The sequence below is a fragment of the Mobula birostris genome, chromosome 29 (genome assembly GCF_030028105.1).
Source record: "Mobula birostris isolate sMobBir1 chromosome 29, sMobBir1.hap1, whole genome shotgun sequence".
NCBI classification, from domain to species: domain Eukaryota; kingdom Metazoa; phylum Chordata; class Chondrichthyes; order Myliobatiformes; family Myliobatidae; genus Mobula; species Mobula birostris.
Window position 1 is genome coordinate 10,346,865 of NC_092398.1, and position 5,608 is coordinate 10,352,472.

The window sequence follows — 5,608 nt, forward strand, 5'->3', positions numbered from 1 at the left end:
AAAATGCTTTTGTGGGATTACAGTGGGAAGTTCCAGATCATTTATTGTAACATTTTAGCTTGGGTTATTTGCTTGTGTATTTGTGGGTCACCCCAACTGTAACTGTGTGTGATGATCACCTCCCCGGTCTATATGAGACTGGTTGGGTTCACTCTCCGGGGTCATGGTGAACGGTCTGTTTTGTGTTTATCACTATAAAATGGTTGTTGATTTAACAAGCTTTCTCGTCTGTCAATATGGACCAAATGCTCGCCACTATGTAGATAGGGCCGGCTGGTGGTGTAGTGGCATCAGCACTGGACTTCAAGGCAGATGGTCGTGAGTTCGAACCCAGCCGGGTCCCAACCTGGGCAGCAGCAGTATCTGTGCGGAAGAAGGGCCTGGCAATCTACTTCCATATCTTGCCATGAAAACCCTATGGACCCAATGGTCCGTGAGGTCATGAAGAGTCAGACTCGACTAAAAAAAACAACTGAACAACAACAAATATACATTAAAAAATTAAATTAAATTTTAAAAAAAGAGAGCAAAGATATACTGCCTGACCTGCTGAGTTCCCCCAGAATTTTGTGTGCGCTGTTCTTGCTGATGGAAACTTAAACCGGATGGGCTTTATTTCACACTATCTTCACCATTAACATTGCATTCTTAATTCCACGTTTAATATCATACACTAAATAAGTTCTCCAGCTGCCGTGATGGGGTGTAATGAACCAAATATTCACTTTCTTCGACTTCTTTAAACATACGAAATCAGACCAGTAAATACCTCTGAACAAGCAGTAATAAACCTTAGCTCCCCCGCACGTGCATCATCAGTCTGCAACTGTTGGGACGCAGACTACACCGGGCTGGAAGTAGGTGAGTTTCAGTCTGACGGTAATCCAGAGCTGCTGCTGTCTCTGCAGCAGGCTGGGCTGCCACACACTGGCTGCTTCAGGCACCTACAGCTGCTGGCACTGATTTCAGATGGGCACAGAGCGAACTGGGAGAGCTGGGACTTCATGTTCACAGACATTCAAAGCTCTACATCTGCTGGTCTGTGAAACTCCTGGTTAGACCGTACGTGGAATATGAGAGGGCATGCCGGAGTGAGATATGCCAGCTAGTGGAATGGTGCTGCAGCAACAACCTGGCACTCAATGTCAGTAAGATGAAAGAGCTGATTGTGGGCTTCCGGAAGGGTAAGACAAAGAAACACATACCAATCCTCATAGAGGGATCAGAAGTGCCGAGAGTGAGCAGTTTCAAGTTTCTGGGTGTCAAGATCTCTGAGGATCTAACCTGGTCTCAACATATCGATGCAGTAATAAAGAAGGCAAAACAGTGGCTATATTTCATTAGGAGTTTGAAGAGATTTGGCATGTCAACAAATACACTCTAAAACTTCTATAGTTGTAGCGTGGAGAGCATTCTGACAGGCTGCATCACTGTCTGGTATGGAGGGGCTACTGCACAGGACCGAAAGGAGCTGCAGAGGGTTGTAAATCTATCTTGGGTACTACCCAGGACATCTTTAGGGAGCGGTGTCTCAGAAAGTCATGCCCTTTTCTCACTGTTACCATCAGGTAGGAGATACAGAAGCCTGAAGGCACACACTCAGCGATTCAGGAACAGCTTCTTCCCCTCTGCCATCCAATTCCTAAATGGACATTAAATCTTTGGACTCTACCTCACTTTTTTAAAAACAGTATCTCTGTGTTTGCATGTTTTTTGTAATCTATTCAAAATATGTAATTGATTTACTTGTTTATTTATTATTATTATTTTTTCTCTGCTAGATTATGTATTGCATTGAAGTGCTGCTGCTAAGTTAACAAATTTGACATCACATGCCGGTGATAATAAACCTGATTCTGATTCTGATATTTCTCTATCTATCCGTCTATTTATTGAGATACTGCGTGGAATAGGCCCTTCTGGCCCTTTGAGCCACGCCGCCCAGCGACCCCCGATTTAATCCTAGCCTAATCATGGGACAATTGACAATGATTAACCTACCAAACGGTAGGTCTTTGGACTGTGGGAGGAAGCCCACACGGTCAGAGGGAGAACATACAAGCACCTTACAGGCAGCAGTGGGAATTGAACCCGGGTCGCTGGGACTGTAAAGCGTTGTGCTAACTACTACGCTACCATACTGCGCTGAAGTGGTCTATGTCCTATGCTGTGTTTAGTCACCACCGCGAGCCTCTACTCTCTGCCTGGTATTGTATGTTTGAATTGTAGGAAATGTTAACGCAAAATGGCTACTGCAGAGGCCCTGCCGTCACCCAGGCCCCAAATGTTCTGTCCGTTGAAGAAGAGATTCATTTCAGCAACAAATAATATTCTGACAGATCCCAGTCGTCAAGCAGCAACTGCAAGAGGGAAGGGACCGTTAATATTTTGGGTTGAAACCCTGCATCGGGGTAGTCTGGAGGTCGAAGCCCGATAGCTGAAGCCTGAAGGCCCGGAGCCAGAGGCCTGTCCTTGTAGTTGGAGGACTGCCTGTGTGTGGGTGGGAGGAAAGAAAGGGGCTTGTTTTCCTGTTGTTGTTTTGTTGCTTTGTTGCTTGCTGTGTTCTGTGCTGTTCTGCTGAGTATTCAGGGCAGACTGTGTTGGCACCAGAATGTGCGGCAATGCCAACCTGTGACACGGAGGTTATGTTGGCTGTTAACGCAAGTGACACACTTTACTGTATGTTTCAATGTACATGTGATAAATACTTGGCTGTGGAGGCTAAGCCATTGGGTATATTTAAGGCAGAGGTTGACAGATTCTTGATTGGTCAGGGCATGAAGGGATACGGGAAGAAAGCAGGAGGTTGGGACTGAGAAGGAAATGGATCAGCCATGATGAAATGGTGGAGCAGACTCGATGGGCCAAATGACCTAATTTTCCTCTATCTTGTGTCTTTTTTGTACTAGCCATTATGCCACTGGAATTTAGGGCAGCAGTGAAGACCCTCGATCTCTGGCCGTGCTCATGGCTTCCTTCGTCGTGTCAGTAGCTTCCTCTCAGTTTTCACGACTGTCAGTCACGCAAGTCCCAGGTGGAAAGTCAGGAATACCATTGCACTCAGAAGTAGAAGGATCCTTCATTGCTTTTCCGTAACGGTTTTGTTTAGTAATCAGGGTTGTTAACACTGAGCTGAACCCACATACCTGGAGGACCGTGGAGTACTCTTAGTCTGGCCTCTATGCCCTTGACTTGTTTGGTGTGGGCGGCCCTTCCGGGAGCCAAAGCGCAGACCCCTGACTCCAGCCAACACAGCCCTCCGGGTCATAGAGGGCCACAAGCCTCCAAACCCTATGACGAGGTCGTGGTCCTCTTCGAGGGTATCTTATGGTCTTGTGTTGCGTTCTAAATGAATCTGAATCCAAATGGCTGAAGTTGTTTCACTGACAGGATTTAAACACTTGAATCTCCTCAGCACAGACCGTGTGTTGGAGAAAGGGGTTAACGTGGAAAGGTGTCCACTCTTTGGAGTGGACAGGTTGGATCAGTCTCCTTTTTCCATGCCGAACAAATCTATGTTTCAATAATAATGATTCACTTCCAAGATTCATACTTCTCCTCTCGTGGTAATTACAGATTTTATTCATCGCCTCCACCCTACGCCCCCATCACTAACTGACTTTGACAGGCAGCTCCACCATCACTGACATCATCCCTCACTCCTGGTCTCCACCCCACCCCTGACCTCCCCTCTTGTTCTCTCAGCAACTCCTCATTAATCATGTTTTGCCAACACAAGATTACTCCTGGATATGAGGAGGAGCTCAAACCTGTCAAACGCACAGTCAGTCCTTCTCTTTCTCTTTCTCTCTCTCTCTCTCACACACACACACACACATACACACACACACACACACAATGTACAGAGACACACGCATACATACACAGAGGTAAAAAGCACTCTCACACAACCAGATCTACACAAATACACATACCAAAATCAACACACAAAACCATAAACACACACACACAAAATGATGAAGTGATGCAGACAGAGGCAAAAGCCCCCCCCCACACACACCACCAACAGCCAGATCTACACCAAACACAAATACACATACCCGTATCGACACACACAAATACACAGAAAACCGAAAGTACACACACACGCACACACATACACACACGCGCGCGCACACATGCACACACGCGCGCACACAACCACCCCACCTCCCAGACTCCGCTGGAAAAACTCAGCAAGGCAGCCAGCATCTATGAAAATGAATAAGAAGTTGATGTTTCAGTCGGAGACCCTTCTTCTGGACTGAGAAGCGTGGGGGAAGATGCCAGAATAAAGAGGTGGGGGAGGGGAAGGAGGCTAGCTGGGAGGTGATAGGTGAAGCCAGGTGGGTGGGAAAGGTCAAGGGCTGGAGAGGGAGGAATCTGGGAGAGGGAGAGAGAGGAGAGTGGACCATAGGAGAAAGGGAAGGAGGAGGGGACCCAGGGGGAGCTGATAGGCAGGTGGGAAGAAGTGAAAAGTCAGAGTGGGGAATAGAGGAAGGAAAGGGAGGGGAAATTTGTTTACCAGAAGGAGAAATAGATATTTGTACCATCTGGTTGGAGGTTACCCAGATGGAATATAAGGTGTTGCTACTCCACCTCCAAATACAGACAGAGGCAAAAGCCCCCAAACACACACACACACTCACTTTATAAACAACCAGGTACACCACACACAAATACACACACACACACACACACACACTCTACAAACAACCAGATGTACACCACACACAAATACACACACCCATATAGACACACACGCATGCACAGTAAACAGCAGCTCGAAATCGACGCCATCTACGAACCCCTAAGAGCCAAAGAAACGAGAGCTGATAGAGTTCAAAGGTCAACTGAAAGAGTAGCCAATCAGGACCAAGGGAAGTGAAGGTGGGGGGGGGGGGGCTGTGCTATATAAACACGAGCACTCCCAGAGAGAAACACCAACAACTATGCACTGAGGATGTCACCTCGACTGGCGATGAAACGTCTGCAAACTAATTGCCAAGCTCGGCAAACATCCCAACATCAAATGCCTCAACTCGAGCTACCAATATTCACCACTATCCTAAGGTATAAGGTACCGGGGGCAGGGTGTTAATCACGACCGGAATATAGGTGATAAGTCAATCGCATCATAACATTTTAAGTGATGTTTGGATATTAAACACACAGCGCATATTTACCCCATGTGAACATATAAAATCATTGCAACACACCAATATCGCTGAATCAGTGGGAGCCCTGGGCTTGTTTTCTTGCAACAAGATGGTCCTGTCGAGGGATGATGGGAGACAGCGATACTCGAAGGGAGTTCCTTATGTCCAGTCTATTCCGCGATTAGTTTTCATTGCATTCATTGCAGAAAGCTCCACTTCGCAGCGATATGATGTTGGAAATGGAAGCAACATTTTCAGTGCTTTCGTAGCTATCTCAGGATATTCAGCCTTGACTTTGATCCAGAACGCCAGCAGAGATGTTATGTCAAACATACTTTTCAGCCCATTGTCACTTGCAAGCTCGAGGAGTTAATCTTCTTCCCGCGCTGACATGGATGATTCACCGGAAACATTCACAAATGGGACATGGACACATTCCTTTGCACGTC